At 43.6% G+C, this 26,569-nt stretch overlaps 1 protein-coding gene across 3 annotated transcripts in view; it reads left to right on the forward strand.

Moving 5' to 3' along the window:
• THRB (thyroid hormone receptor beta) overlaps positions 1–26,569 on the forward strand; it is a 462,866-nt gene that overhangs the window by 156,698 nt on the left and 279,599 nt on the right. For all 3 annotated transcript variants that reach the window (XM_029589453.1, XM_029589455.1, XM_029589454.1), the window contains exon 2: positions 13,165–13,581. The gene's annotated coding sequence lies outside the window, so the exon portion shown is untranslated. The remainder of the gene's footprint in view (positions 1–13,164; positions 13,582–26,569) is intronic.

A 26,569-nucleotide genomic window follows, 5' to 3' on the forward strand; every position in this document is an offset into this window, starting at 1 on the left:
TCAGGCCTTGTCCCTGACAGCATGGATGTTGAAAGGTTAATCCTTCAACCACTTAACCTTTCAGATTCGGTTTCTCGTGTCCTGATTGCTTCACGGAAGCCTTCCACAAGAAAGTCTTATTCCTATAAATGGAAAAGGTATACATCATGGTGTTCTTCACAGTCCCTTGATCCCTTTTCCTGTCCAATTCCATGGTTTTTGGACTATCTCTGGCATTTGTCAGTCAGGTCTTAAGACATCTTCCATCAGGATGCATGTCAGTGCGGTAGCCTCCTTCCATAAAGGTGTCGGGGATGTCCCTATTTCGGTACAACCTCTCGTAACATGCTTTTTGAAGAGCTTGCTCCACATCAAGCCATCTTTACGTCCTCCGGCCCCTTCCTGGGACCTTAATCTGGTTCTTGGTCGTCTCATGAAACCACCATTCCAGCCTCTTCACTCCTGTGACCTAAAATATCTCACATGGAAAGTGATTTTCCTTTTAGCTATCACTTCAGCTCGCAGGGTTAGTGAGTTACAGGTCCTAGTTACCTATCCACCTTACACTAAACTCCTACAGGACCGGGCGGTACTCCGCACTCACCCTAAATTTTTACCTAAGGTAGTTTCGGAGTTTCACATTAATCAATCCATCATACTACCTACCTTCTTCCCCAGGCCCCATTCCAACCCAGGGGAACAGGCTCTGCATACCCTCGACTGCAAATGGGCTCTAGCTTTTTATCTAGACTGTACAGTTGCCCACAGGACGAGCACTCAGTTATTCATCTCGTTCCACCCCAACAAATTAGGGCAACCTGTGGGTAAGCCTCCTGGTTGGCGGACTGCATATCTTTTTGCTATCAGCAAGCAGGCATTCCTTTTCAAGACAGTGTTAAAGCACACTCTGTGAGGGCCATGGCGACTTCAGTAGCACACCTACGATCGGTGCCGCTTCCTGACATTTGCAGGGCTGCCACCTGGAGTTCTCTCCACACTTTCGCAGCCCACTATTACTTGGACAAAGCCGGAAGACAAGATTCCATCTTCGGCCAATCTGTCCTGCATAGCCTGTTTCCAACGTGACGTACCAACACCCTTCCGCTTGCCCGGTGGGGTTCAGGATGCCCTCTACCAAATTCCACCCCAGTTGTTGTGCCTGTTGCACGCCGTTGGGTACATTTGGTGCATGTTCGGACATCCTCAGCTCGGTCCTCACCCATATGTGAAGATTACCATCCTGCTTGTCCTGTGAGAAAGCAAATGTTGCTTACCTGTAACAGGTGTTCTCACAGGACAGCAGGATGTTAGTCCTCACGAAACCAGCCCGCCCCGCGGTATTGGGTTTGTAACATTTTATTGTTTTATTTTTCGGCACTGCCTGTAGCTTTCAAATAAGACTGAAGGGGGACCCCTGCTGGCTGCAGGGTTAGTGCCATGCTGGGCATGCCCAGTAGGGGCCAGTCAAAGTTCTGGAAACTTTGACAAAAGTGTTCCGTGATTGGGCTCCATCCTGATGATGTCACCCATATGTGAGGACTAGCATCCTGCTGTCCTGTGAACACCTGTTACAGGTAAGCAACATTTGCTTTCTTCTCCACCCTTGATTTACAATACACTTGCCATCAAGTCTGTTAGATAAAGATACTGGAGAACTTATAGCATTCATCACATATGTGGGCTTGTTTTGCTTTAAGCATTTTCCTTACGGTTTAACATTGGTTCCTGATGCCTAATCCTTAAGAATCAGCCAGGAGTACAGTGTTATCTGTATGACATCATTGCGTTTGGACAGACCCCAGCAGAACATGATAAATGCCTGTAGGCTGTCTTATACCGCATGACAGATGTGGGACTAGAGTTGAACCTCAACAAATGTGTGTTCAGACAAAAGGAGCTACCTTTTTTGGAGCACATTATCTCATGGGTTGGATTGAAACCAAATCCAAATCACGTCGGAGCAGTTGCAGATGTATCACCACCTAAAGACATGCAAATTCTGCATTCCTTCTTAGATTATTTATCCTGGTATTTGAGCTGATTATGCCTATATAGTAGGAACTCTTTGCTGTTAAGTGAATCTGCAACATAGACATGGACACCAGCTACAAAACCAGCTTTGAGATAGTAAGATTGTTGATTATACATAGCCCAGGATTGTTCTTATTTGACCCAGTGTTATTTACCATTCTTACTTCAGTTGCCTCTGACTACAGCTTTTGGGGTTGTACTCAACCAAATACATGGAAACAGTTCTCAGAATACTGTTGCTTTTGCTTCCAGAATAATACAGGGGACAGAAAAATCAAACAGAATGAATTATCAAAGGAGTTGTGCATGTAAATGTAATATCCTATTGTAGCAATTTTCAAAATCTATTTCCTGGGTTAAGTGCACTTAACACAGGTAAAACCTATTGACAATTCAATGGCATATATATTGTAGCAATTTTCAAAAGCCCACTTACACAGGTAAAGTGTTTTGTACATCTAAAACCCAATTTTAAGTGTATAAAAGCTTTTGAAAATCAGGCCCTTATTCTATAGTGGAAAAAGAAGCCCTTGCATATGTGTGGGCTACACAGGAATGGAGAACGCACCTGTGGGATTGCAAGTTCATGTTTCAGACTGATCACAGTTCACTGACAACCTTGCTTATGACACAAGGCTTGAGAAGAACAGGAATAAAGATTACCAAGTTGTCTGAAAAACTCTTTGCTTTTACATACGTGATGAAGTACAGACCAGGCACTGAGATTGTTACTGCTGATTATTTCTTCTGACTGCCTTAGCCATCTTCAGATTCTACACAAGTTAGAATTTGGAAATGGTCATTTCCATCACATTTGCTTTGACAGCCTTGTCTAAAGAGCAAATCAAAGCTGCTTGCCCACTGTAATTCGTGGGCTTGCTTCACATCAGAATGGCCATACAACGTGCATAGTATTGATCAAGCCCTGTTACCTTTCTGTAGAATACATGTGGAATTGTACCTACAGGATGATATTGTGATCCTTGGTATTTACCGTTTTATTATTCCAGCAAAATTGCAAGAAAAATGTATTCAGTTGGCCCATGATAGGCATCAAGGCATTGTGTGAATCAAATAGTGCTTCCAAGTGGTCTGGAATGGATAAGAACATAAGATTTGCCATACTCTGACAGACCAAAGGTCAATCAAGCCCATTAACCTGTTTCCAGCAGTGGCCGATCCAGGTCAGAAGTACCTGGCAGGATCCCAAAAGGTTGTTAGATTCCATACTGCTTATCCCAAAGAGAGGCAGTGGATTTCCCCAAGTCCACTTTAATAATGGTCTATGGATTTTTGTTTCCAAGAACTTGTCCAACTCTTTTTTGAACCCATCTACATTAACAGCTTTTATCACATCCTCCGGAAACAATTTCCAGAATGTAATTATGCATTAAATACAATATTTTCTCCTATTTGTCTTAAATGTATTACTTAATATCGTGTCTCCCTAGTCTTTGTACTCTTTGAAACAGTAAACAAGTGATTCAAGTTTAGCCGTTCCACTCCACTCATTATTTTATAGACCTTTGTCATATCTCCCCTCAGCCATCTCTTATTCAAGCTGAAGAGTCCTAACCTCTTTAGTCTTTCCTCATAGGGGCATTGTTCCATCCCCTTTATCATTTTGGTCACCTTCTCTACCTTTTCTAATTCTGTTATATCTTTTTTGAGATGCAATGACCAGAACTGAACACAGTACTTAAGGTATGTTGGCACCATGGAGTAAAACAGTGGCATTAAAATATTCTGTTTTAGTCTCCATTTCTTTCCTAATAATTCCTATTCTATTTTCTTTCTTGGCCACTGCTGCACACTGAGCAGAAGATTTCAACCTATCCACAATGACACCTAGATCCAGATTCCTGGGTGGTGACTAACAATGTGGAACCTTGCATTGTATAGGTGAATAGTGGAGTACCTTAGGGACCTGTTCTGGAACCGATGCTTTTTAACATATATAGGAACAAGTGAGGTGTTCAGATCTGCAGATGACACAAAATTCTTCAAAGAAGTTAATTCATAAGAGGATTGTGAGAAATTGCAAGAGGACCTTGCAAGACTGGGAGACTAAGCACAGAAATGGCAGATGACATATAATGTAGACTAGTGCAAAGTGATGGACATAGGGAAGAACAGTCTAAAATATAGCTTCCACATTAGGAATCACCACTCAGGAAAAAGATCTAGGAGTCATTGTGGATAATATGTTGAAATCTTCTTCATAGTGTACAGTAGCAACCAAGAAAGCAAATAGGATACAAGGAATTATTATTAAAAGAATGGAGAATAAAACAGAGAATATCATATTACCTCAGTATTGTTCCATGGTGCCAGGCCCGGTGCAAGAGTATTAGGTGCCCTAGGCGAACCTTCTGCCTTGCTCCTCCCCCCACCTCCAGTCCAGGCCTCTGTTCCGGCCCCATCCTCATTCACTCAGATAGGCCCACTCTCTTGCACACACTTAGGTTCCTTGTCTCATTCACACATGCACCCTTACACAGGCTCCTGCCCTCTCTCTCAATAACAAGGTTGCTCTCTCATGCACACAATTCCTCTTATTCATACACACACACACAAACAGAGGTGCTTTTTGCAGCCCACTGAGTCTGTTTCTCTTGGCCATCAGTTGGATGAGCTCCGTTCGCGGCCCCACATGGCTGCTCTTTGCTGCCCCCTAATGACTGCCGCCCTAGGCAACCGCCTAGTTCATGGTGCGACCCCCAATTTGCATTAACTCCTCCCACTTGCATAACAAATACATAATTAACTTGTGTTGTGATATTTATCATGTTAGACCCATTTAACGCGCGTTCGGACCTTAACGCATTTTGATGAATGACCTGGGAGTTTTGTACCTGAGGCAATGGAGGGTGAATTAACTTGCCCGGGATCACAACGAGCAGAGGTGGGATTTGAACTCTGGCTTCCCAGCCCACTACTCTATCCACTAGGTTACTTCTTCACTTGTAATGTCTTTGTATCAGTCCAGAGGGCCACATCTTAAAATCTACACGCGGGCATAGATTTGTTCGCGCAACCCAGCGCGAACAAATCTACGCCCGATTTTATAACATGCACGCGCTGCTGCGCATGTTATAAAATCCGGGCTCGGTGCGCACAAGGGGGTGCACACGTGCACCCTGCGTGTGCCGAGCGAGAGGGGAGCCCCAATGACTTTCCCCGTTCCCTCCAAGGCCGCTCCGAAATCGGAGCGGCCTCGGAGGGAGCTTTTTTTCGGCCACCCCTCCCCACCTTCCCCTATCTAACCCACCCCCCAGCCCTAACTAAATTGTCCCCCCTACTTTTATTTCAAAAGTTACGCCTGCCTGCGCCGGCTCGCCATCCCCCAGCACAGGCCGCTGTGTCGGGATTCGGCCCCGCCCCCGGACCACTGCCACGCCCCCAGATCTGCCCCCTTCCTGCCCCTTTTTCGAAGCCCCGGGACATACGCGCGTCCTGGGGTTTGCACCCGCCACCGAGCCTATGCAAAATAGGCTCGGCGCGCACAGGGGCAGATTTTCTCAGGTTACGCGCGTAGCCTTAAAATCTGCCCCAGAGTGTGGCTGCATCTTGAGTATTCTATGGAGTTCTGTTCTCCCCTTCTCAAAAAAGACAGAGTGGAACTAGAGAAAGGACAGAGGACAACAAAAATGATTATCGGGATAGAATGGCTTCCTTATCAAAAAAAAAGGCTTAACAGTTTAGAGGTCTTTAGCTTGTGACTGAGATGTTTATAAATTGGGTGACTGAAATGTTTATAAAATTGAGTGGGGTGGAATGTAGTGGAGAAAGTTATTTACCCTTTCAAATAATACTAAAACAAGGGGCACTCTACAAAACTAACAACTGGCAGATTGAAAACAAATCCTAGAAAGTGTTTTCTCAGTGGACAATCAAGCTGTGAAATCTGTTGCCAGAGGACATGGCCATAGCAGCTAGCACAACAGAATTTAAAAGAGATTTGGACAAGTTCCTGGAGGAAAAGTCCATAAACAGTAGTTAGCCAGACAGACTTGGGAAAGCTATTACTTATCCCTAGGCGTGCACAAAAAGAAATTGATCTACTTTTTTGTGATGTACTGGGCACTTGTGACTCAGACTGGCCACTGTTGCAGACAGATTCTGGACTCAGAGGACTTTGGTCTGACTCAGCATGGCATATTTTCTGTTATGTTTTTATGGATGATATCCCACCAGATAATCCTAGCTAGGCAGAATAAGGCTATTATCCATGTCTTTCCTAATTCTTACTGTGAGTTCAACTCATTGCAGACTGCAAGATTGTTACTTGCTAGATGATTCAGAATGAGATATATGAAGGAGATGTGGTTCTACCCTATGTTTTGAAGCTGGTTTCAATTGATCCTTTTCCATTCTCATTATTCTCAATCCATGCACATATACCCCTTTTCATTCTAATCCTAGATGCTCTCACTATCACCTTTCTGCAACTCACTTCTTGCCCCAAAATACGGGAGTGGCTGCAGATCCAAGCTAACATTCCATTTATTTGCTGTGTCCTGCTGGGTGTTAAGCCTTCCGTTCTCAGGCAGTACCCCTGCGACCACCCACCCATTGCACTGACCCACTGATCTCTAGAGAATAGTAGCCTGGTGTACCAAACCCAGCTACTCCGACAGCTTGCGGTATGACTAGATTATACTTTCAGTTGCTCTTATTTTTGCAAGAAGGGATCCTCTGTGTTTATTTCATGCCTTCTTGAAGTCCATTACCAATTTAGCTGCAAAAAGAACGAATGTAAGAAGTATCTGTGTTTTTCATGTTGAATATTTTTCAACAGACTCTGAAAAATAATTTCACAAATTGATAACATTTACAGAAAATATTTGTGAAATGAAAAATTCACATTTTGCATGATCTCACCTAGAAAACATTCCAGCAAATTTTATAAGCCCTGCATGGACCAAAATCAGGAGATACGTGCACAAGTCCAGCTGACGTGTGCCGAGCAGATTTTATAAACTGCCCAACGACGTGCTTATCTCTTGCTGCATGCACAAATCAAAAATTTTGAAAAAGAAGGGAGGAATGGGTGTGGCATGGGTGGGGTGTGGGAGTATCAGGGGAAGCCAAGAGATGTGCGCGTAAATACTTATGCGCACGGGTGTGCACTGGAGTCCGCCGCCACGTAAGTTTTACTACTGCAATGGATGGGCATGTAAATAATAAAATAAAAAAAAATAGGCTAGTCAGCAGGGTTTCAAGGGTTGGTGTTAACGGGGAAAAGGAGACTATTAAACTAGGGGGGGTTTGAAGTCCTGTCCCTTATCTGGATGAGCTAGGAACAAACTGGGAAAACTACCTATGGCAGTGCACGTACCTTGCAAAATTCCCCCTTTACATTATAGAAGCAGCATTTGCGCGCATCTGTTTTAAATTGTACATACATGTATCCACATCCATGCTATTTTTAATGTGTGCATATATGTGGATATTAGAGATGTGAACCGGAATTGGTTTCGGGGTCCATCGGGGAATTTTTTTTCCCGCGGTCTGATTGTTGTTTTTTTTTATCGGCTGTGCCAGGCCCTCTAGGCTAGCATTTTTAAAATGCTCCTGGTTCCACGCACGGGTCCCGAGAGGCAGGCAGAGCTCCGGAGTCTCAATGCGTGGATGAGACTATTGTGCAGGGAAGAGGGATTCAGTTTTGTAAGGAACTGGGGAACCTTTTGGGGAAGGAGGAGTCTTTTCTGAAAGGATGGGCTCCACCTTAACCAGGGTGGAACCAGGCTGCTGGCAATAACCTTTAAAAAGGAGATAGAGCAGCTTTTAAACTAGAACAAAGGAGAAAGCCGACAGTCGCTCAACAGCGCATGGTTCAGAGGGAGGTATCCTCAAAGGATACTAATGATGCATTAGAAACATAGAAATGACGGCAGAAGAAGACCAAACGGCCCATCCAGTCTGCTCAGCAAGCTTCGCACCTTTTTTTTTCTCTCATACTTATCTGTTACTCTTGGCTCTTAGTAACCTTTTGGTTCTATTTCCCTTCCACCCCCACCATTAATGCAGAGAGAGCAGTGTTGGAGCTGCATCTAAGTGAAATATCTAGCTTAATTAGTTAGGGGTAGTAACCGCCGCAATAAGCAAGCTACACCTATCCCGACAATGAGGTTCCAATAATAAGAAAAGTAGTCTTAGTGCCTATAATTAAAAACTCATCTGAGCTAAAAGATTCCAATTTATCCCTGTCAACTGAAAAGCAAAATGTAAATACAAACAAAAAACTCACAATTAAATGTTTGTATGCTAATGCCAGAAGTCTAAGACGTAAGATGGGAGAATTAGTGTACAGCAATGAATGATAACATAGACTTAATTGGCATCTCAGAGACATGGTAGAAAGACAATAACTAATGGGATAGTGCTATACCTGGGTACAAGTTATATCGCAATGATAGAAAGGTCATCTTGATGGTGGGGTGGCGCTTTATGTCCGGGATGGCATAGAGTCCAACAGGATAAAAATCCTGCATTTGATTAAATGTACAATTGAATCTTTATGGGAAGAGAATAGTGATAGGCATATACTATCATCCACCTGGCCAAAATGGTGAGACGGACAGTAAAATGCTAAGAGAAATTAGGGAAGCTAACCAAACTGGTAGTGCAGTAATAATGGGAGATGTCAATTACCCCAATATTGATTGGGTAAGTGAAACATCAGGGCACGCTAGAGAGATAAAGGTCCTGGATGGAACAAAAGACAGTTTTATGGAGCAATTGGTTCAGGAACCAACGAGAGAGGGAGCAATTTTAGATCTAATTATCAGTGGAGCACAGGACTTGGTGAGAGAGGTAATGGTGGTGGAAAGGAAGGCAAAACAATTATCAGCATGGTTAAAAGGTGAGGTGAAAGAGGTTATTTTAGCTAAAAGATATTCATTCAAAAATTGGAAGAAGGATCCATCAGAAGAAAATAGGATAAAGCATAAGCATTGGCAAGTGAAATGTAAGACATTGATAAGACAGGCTAAGAGAGAATTTGAAAAGAAGTTGGCCATAGAAGCAAAAGCTCACAATAAAATCTTTTAAAAATATATCCTAAGCAGAAAGCCTCTGCAAGGTTGGGCATTGGATGATCAAAGGGTTAAAGGGGCACTTAGAGAAGATAAGGCCATTGCAGAAAGATTAAACTATTTCTTTGCTTCGGTGTTAACTGAAGAGGATATTGGAGAGAGACCCATTCTGGAGAAGGTTTTCATGGGTGATGATTCAATCAACTGAACCAAATGACAGTGACCCTGGAAGATAATGGTAGGCCTGACTGACAAAACTGAAGAGCAATAAATCACCTGGACTGGATGGTATACACCCCAGGGTTGTGTAAGAACTAAAAAATGAAATTTCAGACAAATGTGTAACCTATCATTAAAATCATCTGATGTACTTGAAGATTGGAAGATAGCCAATATAACCCATATATTTAAAAAGGGATCAGGGGTGATCTGGGAAATTATAGATCGGTGAGCCTGACTTCAATGCCAGGAAAAATCATGGAAACTGTGATAAAAAATAAAATCACAAAACATTTAGATAGACATGGTTTGATGGGACACAGCCAGCATGGATTTACCCAAGGGAAGTCTTGCCTCAAAAATCTCCTACATTATTTTGAAGGGGTGAATAAACGCGGACAAAGGTGAACTAGTAGATGTGGTGTATTTGGATTTTCCGAAGGCATTTGACAAAGTCCCGCATGTGAGGCTTCTAAGAAAACTAAAAAGTCATGGGATAGGAGGTGATGTCCTTTTCTGGATTGCAAGTTGGTTAAAAGACAGGAAACAGAGAGGTAGGATTAAATGGTCAGTTTTCACAGTGGAAAAAGGTAAACTGAAGTTACACAATGTTAGGTTCTATCTTAGGAGTTACCACCCGGTAAAGAGATCTAGGAGTCATAGTGGATAATACATTGAAATTGTCGGCCCAGTGTGCTGTGGCGATCAAAAAAGCAAACAGAATGTTAGGAATTATTAAGAATGGAATGGAAAATAAAATAGAGGATGTCATGATGTCTCTGTATTGCTCCATGGTGAGACCACACCTTGAATACTGAGTGCATTTCCATTCACTGCACCTAAAAAAGGATCTCTGCACTGGAGAAAGTGCAAAGAAGGGTGACCAAAATGATAAGGGGCATGGAACGGCTGCCCTATGAGGAAAGGCTGAAAGAAGTTAGAACTCTTCAGTTTGGAGAAGAGACAACTGGAGGGGTGGGGATATGATAGAAGTCTACAAAATCATGAAAGGGCTTGAACAAGATAATGTAAATCTATTATTTAATCTCTCAGATAATAGAAGCAACAGGGGGTACTCTATGAAGTTAGCAAGTAGCTCATTTAAAACAATTGAAAGAAATGGTTTTTTCACTTAGCACATAGTTAAGTTCTGGAATTCATTGCCAGAGGATGTGGTTACAGCAATTAGTGTAACTGGGTTTAAAAAAGGTTTGGATAAGTTCCTAAAGGATAAATCCATAAACTGTTATGACGGTAATTAATAAGCAATAGTAGCCTGAGATTTATTTAATGTTTGGGTACTTGCCAGGTACTTGTGACTTGGATTGGCCACTGTTGGAAACAGGATGCTGGTCTGACCCAGTATGGCATTTTCTTATGTTCTTATTAGTGGCTCTTGAGACATCAGGAAATAAGCACACTTTCTGACCACAAAATAAAACATCCTTTTTTCTTTCAAAGATTAGATTCTTGTCCTGTTTAGAGCAGAAAGATACTAATAGGGGCGGATTTTAAAAGGGTTATGCGCAGGTAGGTTAGGGAAAGGGAAGTTAGTTTAGGGGGTTGGGAACTTCCCTCCCAGGCCGCTTCGAAATCAGAGTGGCCTGGGAGGGAACAGGGGAAGGCCACGGGCGTCAGCACGCGCAAGTTGCAGAAATGTGCACCCCCTTGCACACGCCGACCCCCGATTTTATAACATGCACGCACCTGCACGCGCATGTTATAAAATTACGCGTCTGTGTGTGCACGCCGGGTAGCTCGCGCAGGTCTTAAAATCTACCCCTACGGGAGGACCTGGTGCGGCTCGATTTTCACATGAAACAGTTCCAGAGAAAACTTCGCCTTCACTGAGGTGAGCCAAGCTGCCCCCTCTCCCGCTGATTCTCTTCCTTGCAGGGCTTGTGAACGCTGCCTCTGCAGGGTCCACAGCCCCAGCCAACCTGAGAAGCAGAAGACCTGATCTGGGAATCAGATGGGGGACCTTCCATAGTAGTTTTTACTGAGCCACTGGGTTGACCCTCAAAGTAAGATTGCTTAGTTTTTTTGAATTCCTGTGACCTCTGGGCAGCTGGTCTTGTGTAAAGAGAGGAGAAAAGCAAACAATAGGTTTTTAATAATGTCCTGTTGCTTAACATTTGCTCAATTTAAAGAATTAGAAAAGACGGACTTACGAACATGCTGAGGGCAATTTTCAAAGCAGTGTTAAGTCTGCAGATTTTCCATGTAGACTTTGTTACAGTTCTCAAATGGCAGGTACAAGCATATTTTCCTTTTGAATATTGCCTAGGGAAGATGTTCCCAAACCCGTCTTGGAGGACCTTTAGCCAGTCAGGTTTTCAGGATATCCACAATGGATATGCATGAGATAAATTTGCGTGCACTGCCTATATGGCATGTCAATTTTATCTCGTGCATGTTCGTTGTGGATATCTTGTAAACCTGACTGGCTGGGGATCCTCCAGGACAGATTTGGGGAAGCTCTCTGGCCTAGGAGAACATGCACCTGCAGAGATCTGCACCGGCTTTTTTTCTGTAGATGCTTTTTCTTTTCCTTCTGCATAATTTTGAAGTGGCAACCTAACACTATCTCTGATCTCATCTATTTTTTCCACAGGTAGACGTAGGTGTCTTGTTCCCTGCATGTACTTTTACCCACCACAATCAGGGTGGGAAGTTTTTCAGGCTGCTTATTTACCCGGGTGAACGGCTTTTGAAAATTACCCTTCCCCTGTGCTTAGCTGTATCCTGCGGTGACCCAGCCCTCATCCCAGCAGAGAGACTAATGATTCTGTGTGGGCTGGGGGGTGGGGGAGGCCCTACTAGGATGGTTTGTGCAGTGGCAGCAGAGAAAGAGCTACAGTAGGCAGCAGCCACAGTGATTCACCGCACTGTCATCCAGGGATGATGCCAGCATGCCTGCAATGAGGGGGTGTTGCAGTTTACACAGGTCAGTCTTTTTTTTTTTTTTTTCCCCTCTTTCGCTGATCTATTATGGTTGACAAATAGAAACCTAGTGCCAGACTGCGGGCACGCATAAAAGCAAGATGTTGGCACTCTGAAAATATCATTGCCTATTTAAAACAGTAAATGGGGGCGGAGGTAAAATAAATAGCAGTAGCAGGATAAAAAAAAAAACCAGGAAAAAAAAAACCCCTCTGGGAAAGCACTCTAGTGTTCAAAGGAGCAAGCATGTTGATGATGGTCATGGCTGTGGTGCTAATGACACATCTAATCATCTTACTATTTTTGTTAATCTGTCATAGCAGTAAAGAAAGGTCTCATTTCAGTTCTTACGGTATTGGTCATCGCACTTTTAATTCCTTGTCTCGGAAAAATAAAACAATTACCTTTCTATCAATTGTTGGAAAGGCAGGGGGGGCATTGCCAGCAAGTAGAGTCACTCCATTGCAGTGCAGTCAGATCATTTTGCCAGGGGTCTGTTAAGCAGCAGGCCCTTCTATAACCTGAAGCCACACTGAAAGTATGTTTGCCATTCAAAAGGTTCCTCAGCCAATGATCAGAAGAACCCTGAGGGGCACTGATAGTTCCCCCCATCCATTTGCACGGCTGGCTTTGGGAAAGTAGTGGGGAGGGCAATTTTCATAGCGATTCCTGTGGGTAAAAAGCATTTTCCTACATCCGTTAAGTGTCTGAAAATCTCCCACCCTCAGTGTGTGGCTAAAAGTCTCTGCCTTGTTCCATTTTAGCCACATTGACAGGAGGCGTTCCTGGCGGAGGGGGAGGGGGGAGAGAAAGCAAAATACACACAATTAGCAGAATACATGGAATTTCTGGCAGATGAAATAGCATGACTTCTAAGAAAAAGTTTATCTAAAACTACTTGTATAGTCCTTATCTGCTGTTATCATCTACTATTGTTTGTTTTTCATCATAGGAAATGATGGCTGTTCCCTAGAGACCTGGCTTTTGGTTTCCTGCATCCTCCAAGATGGCGCAAAGTGAACATGCAATCATTTGCATAATACTACAAGTGCAGTGAGTGAGAGGACCTTTTCCGGGGGTACTTAAAGCAGACTTCAAGTTCCGTATCTCACTGGACGAACTTTGAATGTTATCCCAAAGAATGTGGGCAAAAGTTTTGTGGTCTGCTATAATGCTGCACAAGGACAGTGTAGCTCCCTGAAAATAGACTGCGAGTCCCAGAGGAGTACATACAGTAAGCAGAAGGAGTCGTGACAGCTTGTGACTTACAGAAAAAAAAACAAATAAAAGGAGGCACTTACTTCAGAAGAAAGAAATTCCACAGAACTTCAAGGAGGATGTTTGCCTTGAGGATGATGTTTTTCAATTGGTAGGTGAAACATTTTGTGGTTTTAATATCAAGGGCAACATGTAAAGCAAAGTATAATCTTTCAAAAGATTAAATGGTAATCTTATTGTGATGCCAGAAACAATGTTAACAATATATGGGCCCTAGCACCTCTGTTTTCTCAAAGCATACTCCTCCTTGATGGTGCTGGCATGAGTTCTTGGTTCTTATTTATTTTTTAGAAAAAATTATATTCTGCACATGACCTACGTTCACAGCGAATAACTTTAGAACATACATACATTTTAAAACAATATAAAACATTTAGCACACTTACAATAAAAACAATATCTCTAGTAGATGAAAACTAACATGTCATAAGACTCTACCAAAGAAAAAACCCAGTACATCCTGGGAACAGGCAGGCCTCATTTAAGACATTACAAATGCTGTGGTAAAAAGATGGGCCTTCAGTTGTTTCCGAAACTGCTTTGCCCATACAATTAACCTGATTTGTTCAGAAAGAAAATTCCAAAAAATGGGACTAGCAATTGAAAAGGCCCTATCTCTTGTTTCACCTCGCTGTGCATGGTATAAGGAAGGCACCTCTAGTAATCCTTTAAGATGAATGCAGAGTTCTACCTGGATGATTGATACGTAACACAGAATTCAATGTTGTTTCCTCTTGCATTCCCACATCCCCTCTTGCATTCCCACATTCCAGTGGGAACACTGAGAGGAGAGGATCACCTTGCTGGTGGCTGAAAGGAATCAGTAAGTTTTTACTTGGGACATTGTCTTTTTTAAAAGTATTGGGGCAAAGTTAACTATTGGGAATATTATTTAGTGTGTTTGTGCCTTTAATAGTCAGGCTGTGAATAAACAAGTTAGACTGTTTGTATTTTTAGTCAGTCAATAAGGTAGCAGTAGGGAGTGTGTTTATTTTTAAAAGTCTGCAGAACTGAGTGTTCTCCAGACTTTTAAAGAACTGAGTTTTTGTATTTAATACTAACTGAGTGCTTGTATTGAAAAAAAAAAAAAAACCACAAAAAAAAAACCCCAACCCAAAAAGTAGCCAGAAGCTAGAAATAAGCTAGGAGCAGTGTTTACCTAAGTAAAAAAGTTGAATAGTTCAGCTCAGTTACTCACCTTGGAAAGGTGTTGAGGTAGTGTGATTAGGTTTGAATAGGGACCAACATTTGTTAATCAAGGGAGCAGTGAGTCACTCAGGCTGACTAACTGAAGTTAGATTGTTTGTATTTCCCAGCCCACCCACCCCTAGCTCATCCCTTAATTTATAGGCAGGTGCCACTTTCACAGAAAAAAAAAACATCAACAAAAACTTTATTGAGAATTCGATCAGACCCCGGTAGGCCACTACCAGACATATAGTGAATTCACTAATACATTTAAAGGACATTAGACACATTCCTACTCCCATAGCAACCTAAAACTTAACTAGGAACTGATCAAAATTGAGATGAAGGCAGCAGTCCAGCAGCAAGAGGGGGCTTCCCAGTCTTTTGCATCGGGTGTCACATGTATGATTTTTTACCCACTGGTGAGAAGTTATATATGTGCATGCGATGCAAAGAGCTCCTGGCTCTCAGAGAACGAGTCCGATCTCTGGAGGCTAGAGTGGCAGACCTGGAGGAGCTGAGGCAGACAGAGAGGTATATAGATGAGACCTTCAGGGACATAGTAGTCAAGTCCCAACTTCAGACTGGCAGCCCTGGTGCTGCCTTGGAGGAAGAAGGTCTCACGATGGGAGAGCACCAACCAGGTGCAGCAGGAAAGGATCCTGTAGCAAGGACCTGCTCTCCAGGTGATGCATTGTCCTTTCGCACTGAGGATATCTCCCCAAGGCCTACTGCCCAGGAGGGAAGGGTTAGGTCGGCCGTCATAGTTGGTGATTCGATTATTAGGAATGTTAGATAGCTGGGTGGCTGGTGGGCGTGAGGATCGCCTGGTAACATGCCTACCTGGTGCGAAGGTGGCGGACCTCACGCGTCACCTAGATAGGATTTTAGACAGTGCTGGGGAGGAGCCGGCTGTCGTGGTACATGTGGGCACCAACGACATAGGAAAATGTGGGAGGGAGGTTCTGGAAGCCAAATTTAGGCTCTTAGGTAGAAAGCTTAAATCCAGAACCTCCAGGGTAGCATTCTCTGAAATGCTCCCTGTTCCACGCGCAGGTCACCAGAGGCAGGCAGAGCTCCGGAGTCTCAATGCGTGGATGAGACAATGGTGCAAGGAAGAGGGATTCAGTTTTGTTGGGAACTGGGGAACCTTTTGGGGAAGGGGGAGTCTCTTCCGAAGGGATGGGCTCCACCTTAACCAGGGTGGAACCAGACTGCTGGCGCTAACCTTTAAAAAGGAGATAGAGCAGCTTTTAAAATAGAACAAAGGGGAAAGCCGACAGTCGCTCAGCAGCGCATGGTTCGGAGAGAGGTATCTTTAAAGGATACTAATGATGCATTAGAATTAGGGCATCCCGACAGTGAGGTTCCAATAATTAGAAAAGCAGTCCAAGTGCCTGTAACTAAAACCTCACCTGAGCTAAAAAATTCAAACTTATCCCTATCAATTAAAAAGCAGAATGATAATACAAACAAAAAACAAACTTTGAAATGTTTGTATGCTAATGCCAGAAGTCTAAGAAGTAAGATGGGAGAATTAGAATGTATAGCAGTAAATGATGACATAGACTTAATTGGCATCTCATAGACATGGTGGAAAGAGGATAACCAATGGGACAGTGCTATACCGGGGTACAAATTATATCGCAGTGACAGAGAGGAGCACCTGGGAGGAGGTGTGGCCCTTTATGTCCGGGATGGCATAGAGTCCAACAGGATAAACATCCTGCATGAGACTAAATACAAAATTGAATCTTTATGGGTAGAAATCCCTTGTGTGTCGGGGAAGACTATAGTGATAGGGGTATACTACCGCCCACCTGGTCAAGATGGTGAGACGGACAGTGAAATGGTAAGAGAAATTAGGGAAGCTAACCAAATTGGTAGTGCAGTAATAATGGGAGACTTCAATTACCAGAGTACACTGGTGCAGGAAAAATTATATCACCACCAAAAATTCCACAAAAGTCTTTTATTGCACTTCAAAGCAAAATCAGGTGAAACAGTGTTGCAGTGACGGCAACTCCACGAATTAAAGGACACATACTTTAAAGCGATCCCCCGACACGGACCGTGTTTCGCTAGGCTGCATCGGGAGGGACCAGCATGTACATTAAAGTCTTCTCAAATGTACACTGTTTCACCTGATTTTGCTTTGAAGTGCAATAAAAGACTTTTGTGGAATTTTTGGTGGTGATATAATTTTTCCTGCACCAGTGTACTCTGTTACTTGCGTATGTGCAAGGCTTTTTTTGCTTCGGTCTTTTCTGGATAGACTTCAATTACCCCAATATTGACTGGGTAAATGTATCATCGGGTCACGCTAGAGAGATAACGTTCCTGGATGGAATAAATGATAGCTTTATGGAGCAATTGGTTCAGGAACCGACGAGAGAGGGAGCAATTTTAGATCTAATTCTCAGTGGAGCACAGGACTTGGTGAGAGAGGTAACGGTGGTGGGGCCGCTTGGCAATAGTGATCATAATATGATCAAATTTGATTTAATGACTGGAAAAGGAACAGTGTGCAAATCCACAGCTCTCGTGCTAAACTTTCAAAAGGGAAACTTTGATAAAATGAGAAAAATTGTTAGAAAAAAACTGAAAGGAGCAGCTACAAAAGTAAAAAATGTCAGAGGCATGGTCATTGTTAAAAAATACCATCCTAGAAGCACAGTCCAGATGTATTCCACACATTAAGAAAGGTGGAAAAAAGGCAAAACGATTACCGGCATGGTTAAAAGGGGAGGTGAAAGAAGCTATTCTAGCCAAAAGATCTTCATTCAAAAATTGGAAGAAGGATCCAACAGAAGAAAATAGGATAAAGCATAAACATTGGCAAGTTAAATGTAAAACATTGATAAGACAGGCTAAGAGAGAATTTGAAAAGAAGTTGGCAGTAGAGGCAAAAACTCACAGTAAAAACTTTTTAAAATATATCTGAAGCAGAAAGCCTGTGAGGGAGTCAGTTGGACCGTTAGATGATCGAGGGGTTAAAGAGGCACTTAGAGAAGATAAGGCCATCGCAGAAAGATTAAATGATTTCTTTGCTTCGGTGTTTACTGAAGAGGATGTTGGGGAGGTACCCGTAATGGAGAAGGTTTTCATGGGTAAAGATTCAGATGGACTGAATCAAATCACGGTGAACCTAGAAGATGTGGTAGGCCTGATTAACAAACTGAAGAGTAGTAAATCACCTGGACCGGATGGTATACACCCCAGAGTTCTGAAGAAACTAAAAAAATGAAATTTCAGACCTATTAGTAAAAATTTGTAACTTATCACTAAAATCATCCATTGTACCTGAAGACTGGAGGATAGCAAATGTAACCCCAATATTTAAAAAGGGCTCCAGGGGTGATCCGGGAAACTACAGACCGGTTAGCCTCACTTCAGTGCCAGGAAAAATAGTGGAAAGTGTTCTAAACATCAAAATCATAGAACATATAGAAAGACATGGTTTAATGGAACAAAGTCAGCATGGCTTTACCCAAGGCAAGTCTTGCCTCACAAATCTGCTTCACTTTTTTGAAGGAGTTAATAAACATGTGGATAAAGGTGAACCGGTAGATATAGTATACTTGGATTTTCAGAAGGCGTTTGACAAAGTTCCTCATGAGAGGCTTCTAGAAAAAGTAAAAAGTCATGGGATAGGTGGTGATTTCCTTTCGTGGATTGCAAACTGGCTAAAAGACAGGAAACAGAGAGTAGGATTAAATGGACAATTTTCTCAGTGGAAGTGAGTGGACAGTGGAGTGTCTCAGGGATCTGTATTGGGACCCTTACTTTTCAATATATTTATAAATGATCTGGAAAGAAATACGACGAGTGAGATAATCAAATTTGCAGATGACACAAAATTGTTCAGAGTAGTTAAAGCACAAGCAGATTGTGATAAATTGCAGGAAGACCTTGTGAGGCTGGAAAATTGGGCATCCAAATGGCAGATGAAATTTAATGTGGATAAGTGCAAGGTAATGCATATAGGGAAATATAACCCATGCTATAATTACACAGTGTTAGGTTCCATATTAGGTGCTACAACCCAAGAAAGAGATCTAGGTGTCATAGTGGATAACACATTGAAATCGTCGGTTCAGTGTGCTGCGGCAGTCAAAAAAGCAAACAGAATGTTGGGAATTATTAGAAAGGGAATGGTGAATAAAACAGAAAATGTCATAATGCCTCTGTATCGCTCCATGGTGAGACCACACCTTGAATACTGTGTACAGTTCTGGTCGCCGCATCTCAAAAAAGATATAATTGCGATGGAGAAGGTACAGAGAAGGGCTACCAAAATAAGGGGAATGGAACAGCTTCCCTACGAGGAAAGACTAAAGAGGTTAGGACTTTTCAGCTTGGAGAAGAGACGACTGAGGGGGGATATGATAGAGGTGTTTAAAATCATGAGAGGTCTAGAACGGGTAGATGTGAATCGGTTATTTACGCTTTCGGATAGTAGAAAGACTAGGGGGCACTCCATGAAGTTAGCATGGGGCACATTTAAAACTAATCGGAGAAAGTTCTTTTTTACTCAACGCACAATTAAACTCTGGAATTTGTTACCAGGGGATGTGGTCAGTGCAGTTAGTATAGCTGTGTTTAAAAAAGGATTGGATAAGTTCTTGGAGGAGAAGTCCATTACCTGCTATTAAGTTCACTTAGAGAATAGCCACTGCCATTAGCAACAGTAACATGGAATAGACTTAGTTTTTGGGTACTTGCCAGGTTCTTATGACCTGGATTGGCCACTGTTGGAAACAGGATGCTGGGCTTGATGGACCCTTGGTCTGACCCAGTATGGCATTTTCTTATGTTCTTATGCATGTTCAACATCTTGTGAATTAGTGTTGCAGTTTTAAATTTTATTCTCCACTGGACGGAAGCCATCAGGTAGACCAGTAATTCCCCAAATGTTTTGTGTTGTGGCACACCTGGCATTAGGCTCACCTGATCATCCCTATCCCCCACCCCCATGGCATCATAATTTCCTTTTCTTCCTTCCCCCCAACCCCTAGCATCATTACCTTCCCTTCTCATTCTCTCCCCGCATCATCACCTTTTCTCTTCCCTTTTCCCCCATCTCACACCCACTGAAATCATCACCAGAACATAAGAAATTACCATACTGGGTCAGACCAAGGGTCCATCAAGCCCAGCATTCTGTTTCTAACAGAGGCCAATCCAGGCTACAAGTACTTGGCAATTACCCAAACACCAAGAAGATCCCATGCTACTGATGCCAGTAATAGCAGTGGCTATTCTCTAAGACAGCTTGATTAATAGCAGTTAATGGACTTTTCTTCCATGAACTTATCCAAACCTTTTTTAAACCCAGCTACACTAACTGCACTAACCACCTCCTCTAGCAACAAATTCCAGAGCTTTATTGTGCGCTGAGTGAAAAAGAACTTTCTCCAGTTAGTTTTAAATGTGCTACTTGCTAATTTCATGGAGTACTTCCTAGTCCTTCTATTATCCGAAAGAGTAAATAACCGATTCACAGTTACTCATTCTAGACCTCTCATGATCTTAAAGACCTCTATCATATCCCCCTTCGACAGTCTCTTCTCAAAGCTGAACAGCCCTAACCTCTTTAGTCTTTCCTCATAGGGGAGCTGTTCCATCCCTTTTATCATTTTGGTCGCCCTTCTCTATACCTTCTGCATCACAACTATATCTTTTTTGAGATGCGGCAACCAGAATTGTACACAGTACTCAAAGGGCTGGATTTTAAAAAGGTTACACATGCCGGGTCTATTTTAAAAAGGCCCGGCAACGAGCGTAAAGCCCCGGGATGAGTGTAAGTCCTGGGGCTTGCCAAAAGAGGGGGGCGGGGCCAGAGGCCTCTGACACAGCGACCAATTGCCGCTGTGTCACAGGATCGTGTGCAGGCAGGTTGCTGACGCTCAACCTGCGCCTGCCTCCAGGCAGGCGCAAAAGGTAAATTAAAGATTTTGGGGGGCTTAGAGTAGGGCTAGAGGGGGGAAAGGTTAGGGGAAGGGGAGGGAAGGTTAGGGGGAGGGGAACAGAGGAAGGCAGAGCGGCTCGGCGCGCGCAAGGTGCACAATTGTGTACCCCCTTGAGCGTGTTGATCCCGGATTTTATAACTTGTGCACGCAAGTTACAAAATTGGGTGCATATGTACGCCGCGCATGTTATAAAATCTACCCCACAGTGAGGTCTCAACATGGAGCGATACAGAGGCATTATGACATTCCCTTCCTAATAATTCCAGCAGTTGTGGGGGAAGGAGAAATTGAAGACTGTTGCGGCACACCAGAACTATAGCTGTGGCACACCGGTTGGAAAATGCTAAGATATAAAGCATTATAGTAATCAAGTCCAAAAAGGATAGGAAGACTGACCGGTTGCAAATAAAGTCTTTAACTATTTAAACATACAGATCTTAAACATGACAGCCCTTGTCACACTCTGGGTAATGGGCTTTTATTGAATGATCCCCTCAAGTAAAACCTCCAGATTCAGAACCTGCTGAGCTATCAGGAATTTATGTCCAAATAAAATTCAGTGGGAGGGCTGACCACTGAGAATCTACTAAGGACTAAGGAGAATCAGCTTGGTTTTATTTATGTTTAAAGATAATTTATTATGAAATAGCTATTGCTTGATAGTACTCAGGCAAATAGTTCTTAAGAACATAAAAACATGCCATACTGGGTCAGACCAAGGGTCCATCAAGCCCAGTATCCTGTTTCTAACAGTGGCCAATCCAGGCCATAAGAACCTGGCAAGTATCCCAAAACTGTCTATTCCCATGCTACTGTTGCTAATAATAGCAGTGGCTATTCTCTAAATCAACCTAATTAATAGTTGATAATGGACTTCTCCTCCAAGAATTTATCCAATCCTTTTTTAAACACAGCTATACTAACTGCACTAACCACATCCTCTGGCAACAAATTCCAGAGTTTAATTGTGCGTTGAGTGAGAAAGAACTTTCTCTGATTAGTTTTAAATGTGCCACATGCTAACTTCAAGGAGTGCCCCCTAGTCTTTCTACTATCCGAAAGAGTAAATACCGTATTTTTCGGACTATAAGGCGCACATAAAAACCTACGATTTTCTCAGAAATCGGAAGTGCGCCTTATAATCCGGTGCACCTTATATATGAATTTTTCTCAAGCACAGGCTCGCACTCACCTCTAGGCCTCCTCTTTGCGGGTCGCTGCAGGATGGGCTCTGCAGTGGCCCTGCTACCGGGCCTCCTCTTCTTCTCGGGCCGCTGCGACTTGCGATTCGCGGCGGTCTGTAAACGCAAGTGCTGCTCCACTTCTGCACGCGCTGATGCTTCCCCTCCTTCCTGCCCACACGGCTCCGGCAACGTTTACTTCCGGGGATGCACAGGCAGGAAGGAGGAGGAGCATCAGCGCGTTAATGCAATCTTTTTCTTGGCCTTGCCGATCTGCCTGTCGCTGCCTACTTTCCCTTTGGCTATTGCCCACAGAGATTTGCAGCTGCTTTTTCTGAAGATACATTTTCCCCTCCAAAACAGTCCATGTAGTTTTGAAAATGCAACACTTCGCATGCTCTTGTCCCGTCCCCCCCCCCAGCCTAACCCCGTCTCTGAGCCCGCCTGCTTTTCCCAATGTGTAAAGGTACGTGCATTGTTGGTCCTGTGCATGCTCTGACCGGGTACAAAGCAGTCAAATTTCAGTCAAGCTGTTAACCCAGGGAAATGCTTTTGTAAATCACCGCATCCTGTAATAATACTATCTGGTTTTAGTTGGGGGGGGATAATAAAAAGTACCGTAGTTTTAAAGGGTCGGCGCAACCGATTAAAAAAAAAGGCTCTGAGCCGCGCCTTATAATCCGGTGCACCTTATAGTCCGAAAAATATGGTAACTGATTCACATTAACCCGTTCTAGACCTCTCATGATTTTAAACACCTCTATCATATCCCCCCTCAGCCGTCTCTTCTCCAAGCTGAACAGTCCTAACCTCTTTAGAGTCTTTCCTCATAGGGGAGCTGTTCCATTCCCTTTATCATTTTGGTAGCCCTTCTCTGTACCTGCTCCATCGCAATTATATCTTTTTTGAGATGCGGCGACCAGAATTGTACACAGTATTCAAGGTGTGGTCTCACCATGGAGCAATACAGAGGCATTATGACATTTTCCGTTTTATTCACTATTCCCTTTCTAATAATTCCCAACATTCTGTTTGCTTTTTTGACTGCCGCAGCGCACTGAACCGACGATTTCAAAGTATTATCTACTATAACGCCTAGATCTCTTTCTTGGGTGGTAGCTCCTAATATGGAACCTAATATTGTGTAACTATAGCATGGGTTATTTTTCCCTATATGCATCACCTTCCACTTATCCACATTAAATTTCATCTGCCATTTGGATGCCCAATTTTCCAGTCTCACAAGGTCTTCCTGCAATTTATCACAAACTGGTTGTGATTTAACTACTCTGAATAATTTTGTATCATCTGCAAATTTGATTACCTCACTCATTGTATTTCTTTACAGATCATTTATAAATATATTGAAAAGTATGGGTCCCAATACAGATCCCTGAGGCACTCCACTGCCCACTCCCTTCTACTGAGAAAACATCATTCATTCCAATAACACTGGCTTGTTAGGCATGACACTAAAACCATACAACTCGCAGCAAACACTAAGATCTCAAAATAAAGGACTGTTAACTGTTCCCACAATATGGAGCACACATCTGATGCAAATAAGAGATCATGTGTTTTCCATAGCTGGTCCAAAGCTCTGGAATTCTCTGCCTGAGACGCTACGTATTGTACCAGATAGAAAGAGATTTAAAAGTGAGTTAAAAGCATGGCTACTCAAAAACACATATAAACTAACTTAAAAACATCAGAATATACTTTAAAACATCAGAATATACAGAGCAACAAAGACAAGAAGGACAAAAGATAATAATCAAATCATGTAGAATAAACCAAACGAGAGAATGTTAGTGTTGCGCTGCGGATGGAAGGGAGTACCAGGGGGCGCTCCCCAGCGCGGGACAAGAGATGTGTGCCCCTGCGGCGAGATTGTCCAAATCTGGTAACTGAGAATGGAGAACCTCTACAGAGTCTGCACACTCAGGTGAGACCATAAATGCAATGATGGTCTCTTGAACAGTCCTTTGATCGTTCCAAGCCCTTTTGGACTGCCGCTGGGTAACAGTAAGGGTGGCAGGCCAGACAGAGGACAAGGGCGGACGGAGACATTGGCGTAGACGAAGACTCAGGCTTGGAAGGAGTGCTGCGATGCCATGCGCCCCATATACCCCAGGTGGTTGGTCGCGGACCTCGGAGGTGAAGCAACAAGCTGACATCGACCCAATTACATTAGAGTTCAAGATATATGAGGGTGAAGATCCGAGACGAAACTCAGATGGGTTGAGGATGAAGATCCAAGATGAAACTCAGATGGACGATGAGGATCTTCAGTCCGTGAGATGGAGGAACCCCACCAGTGCCCTACTCACCCCAGTGGGGGTGGTCACCATCCACTGGGCCACTACGCACCCTACCAGCCCAGCCGGGCTGGTCGCGGACCACGAGGGACAGGAAGACGGAACCTCGGGAACCTCTGGACTGGAACGGAACATCAGGACACAGAAGACATCAGGAGAACATCTGGATCAAGGATGAAGAGAAGCGATCAAGGAACGAAGAACATCTAGACGAAGACTCGGGATCCACATGGAACAGAGTGCCTAGGAGGAGCTGGAAGGCGTGGAGTCCTAAGGAGGAACATACTCCTTGCAAAGGCAACTTGGGGATGAAGCCAGACCCTCTTTATAGGCCTGAAGAGATGGATCCAGGAAGTGATGTCATCTAGGACCCACTCCCTCACTGGCCCTACAAGAAGGGCAGAGAGAAGCGGCCAGGCGCCTAGGGAAGGCAGGAAGAGGAAGTCTGCAGGACCCTGGACAGCGGCCCTGCAGATGCTGAAGTCGAGGAGGAGCTGAAGCTGGGCTGTGCAGGCCCCGATGCTGAAGCGGTGGCGTCCTGCCATTCAGGAGAGTGGAGCAAGGTGGCGCCCTGCCACCGAAGACTGCGGCCTCTGGGCCGCATCGAAGAAGATGAAGTCAGCGACCTCCGGCCATGGGACAGGCTGAAGTCCCTGGCTCCCTGCCACGGCAAAAGAGGCAGGCACAGCCTCGGGCAGCCGCAGGAGTGGCAAGATGGCAGCCTCAGGACCGTGGAGACAGGAGCAAGGAAGATCCCCGGCATGGCTCCTGCCACGCCGGCTCGATGGCGGCCTCCTGCAGCTGCAGGAAATCCCAGCACGGCGCCTGCCGTGCCGACAACATGACGTCGGGGGTCGGGCTGGGCTGGCCTGCCGCGAGCAGGATCACAACAGTAAGATTCTCAAAACTCTCTATCTAAGATGTGAAACTATCATTTCATTTTAATTTTCCATACTCATTGCCTTAAGTACTAGATCAATTATTAATACATACTAGATAATTTCACTTGATAGATATTAATGCCTGTCTTTGTAACCAATCATTGTTTGTTTGAGTTATAGCTATGAATGTCACTTTGTAAACTGTTGTGATCTATACATGGAACACGGTATATAAAAAGTCTAAATAAATAAATTTACCCCTTGGGATCTTGCCAGGTACTTGTGACCTGGTTTGGCCACTTTTGGAAACAGGATACTGGGTTTTATGGACTCTTGGTCTGACCCATTATGGCAAGTTTTATGTTCTTATGTAACAATATTTCATGGGTCTTATCATAATGACTCATCATGTTGGTCCATAAAAAATGCACTATGCCATTCTTTTTGAGACTTTCTGTCTCTGAGGCTGGTGGAAATAGTGGACTCTCCTTATATGCACTATGACTCATATATCTATTATACCAAAACACTAGGAAGATGTTCAGAGTCTCAGGGTCTGATGTACTAAGCATTTTGCCCACGGACACATTTTTTTTATATATACGGTTTTCCCTTCAGTGCATCAGGATATCAGAGAGACACTTCTTTGATCTTGAATCTGATCATGAAGAGATTAGCCAGATCTGTTGGAAGTGCTCTCAGGGACAGATCTGGGAAGATGTTAGTTTCAACAGAGGAAGATGAATAAGGCTTGAATTTAGGTATAGGCAATGTAGGCAACTGCCCCTGGTGCCAAATTTTCATCGGCACTCGGATGCCACTGCCATGTCACCAGCTGAGCCTGCCACTGTGCCATCCTCTCTTAACTGGAATTCTTGGTGACAGGAAACCCATGTGGGAAGAAGGGGTGGGATCAGCTGTGTGCACCCAAAGCCTTATAGACCACATGCTAATTTTTGGTCTAGGAGTTGCTGCTGCTACTGATCCCACTGCAAAGAGACCAGGAAGAAGTGAGAAGAGGAACTGGGAAGGGGCAATCTGTGGTGGTGGTGGCAAGTTTTGAGACTTTCACCTACACCATTCCCTAATATCGGGGGGGGGGGGGGGGGGGGGAATGACGGGATGGGGGACTTAAATTGCCTATAGGTATCTAAATTTTAAATTTGATGTAGTGATTTTTATTGGGGTCATTTTCAAAATCCCACCCAATTTGCAATATATATGGGTAGTACCCTTATAAAATTAGGAAGATTTTTTTTTTTTTATCTGGCAGTTACCTCCTGCTCCTTTGGTGTTCCAGCTCAGATGGAACCAGGGCTGGGATCTAGCATGTGACGCTTTATTCGCAACTTTGCAGGGAGTTTTTCCCCCTACTGTATATCCCCTTCCAACTTACTTCAGTCCTTGGTCTTCTGAAACCCTGAAATCCTGGGCCCTAAATTTGGCCACTAGGTGTCACCATTGCATGCTGAGTAGGACTACTTCACCCTAGGAGCTGTGTTTGGTGCCTCCACAGCATTCTCAGTACTGGCCAACTTA

This window comes from Rhinatrema bivittatum, chromosome 2 (assembly GCF_901001135.1).
Source record: "Rhinatrema bivittatum chromosome 2, aRhiBiv1.1, whole genome shotgun sequence".
In the NCBI taxonomy this organism is placed as follows: Eukaryota; Metazoa; Chordata; class Amphibia; order Gymnophiona; family Rhinatrematidae; genus Rhinatrema; species Rhinatrema bivittatum.